This window comes from Octopus bimaculoides, chromosome 28 (genome assembly GCF_001194135.2).
Source record: "Octopus bimaculoides isolate UCB-OBI-ISO-001 chromosome 28, ASM119413v2, whole genome shotgun sequence".
NCBI classification, from domain to species: Eukaryota; Metazoa; Mollusca; class Cephalopoda; order Octopoda; family Octopodidae; genus Octopus; species Octopus bimaculoides.
In genome coordinates, this window is record NC_069008.1 from 4,311,651 (window position 1) to 4,312,783 (window position 1,133).

Sequence of the window (1,133 nt, forward strand, 5' to 3'; positions counted from 1 at the left end):
ACGCACACACACATACATGCACAACATACCCATGCACAACACACATGCACACGCACACACACACACACACAGCACACGCACACACACATACATGCACAACATACCCATGCACAACACACACATGCACACACACACACTCACACACACACACACACACACACCATACCCATCCATGTCTTATTCACTCCCACTCACACTGTCTCTTTCAAAGTTGATCCCACTAAAAAATAAAGGGGCGAATGGAAAGGAAGGACAAGGATGTTGTTGATGATGATGATGATGATGAAGAGGAGGAGGAGGAGTAAGTGTAGCTGAATGGCTGAGAAATTTGCTTCACACTCATTAGGCCCTAGGCTTGAGCCTACAGTGTCGACCAGGCTAAACCCCACCCTCATTGTTTTCAATTAATCATGGATTATTTCATAGCTTCGAGGTTTGGATAATGTGATTGTATATTTTTATACTGACATTGTAGGGTATGTGTGAGAGACCAGAACTAACTAGTTTGAACATAAAAACCAACAGAATGCAAATATGGCCGGTTTAGATACTAATGAGTTAAAAATAGAATATAGCTAAAAATAAATTAACCCTTCATTATTCAGATTACTGTTGATTAGAATATTTAGACCAAGTTTAAATGTTAAAGAGTTAATCCTATAGCATTCAGATTATTGTATCAAATGTCATGCTTATTTATTTCAATTGTTTTGAATTAATCATGTATTATCTCGTAGCTTCATGATTTCTATGATGTGGTTGGCGCTTGTGCCAGTGGCACGTGAAAAAAAATTCGAGTGAGGTTGTTGCCAGTGCTGCTGGACTGGCTCCTGTGCAGGTGGCACATAAAAAGCACCACTTGAGCGTGGCCGATGCCAGTACTGCATAAAAGCACCCACTACACTCTTGGAGTGGTCAGGAAGGGCATCCAGCTGTAGAAGCTCTGCCAGATCAGATTGGAGCCTGGTGTCGCCTCCTGGATTCACCAGTCTTCAGTCAAATCGTCCAACCCATGCTAGCATGGAAGGCAGACATTAAACGATGATGATGGTTGTTGATTTTATGGAATGACATTACAGGGAAGGTGGGAAAGGCTGGATCTGGAGGATTTGAACATAAAACAAGCAGAACAT

The 1,133-nt window shown here is 41.8% G+C and overlaps 1 protein-coding gene across 1 annotated transcript in view; it reads left to right on the forward strand.

Moving 5' to 3' along the window:
• LOC106876583 (cyclin-G-associated kinase-like) overlaps positions 1-1,133 on the forward strand; it is a 108,248-nt gene that overhangs the window by 70,249 nt on the left and 36,866 nt on the right. The gene's annotated exons all lie outside the window — the stretch shown is intronic.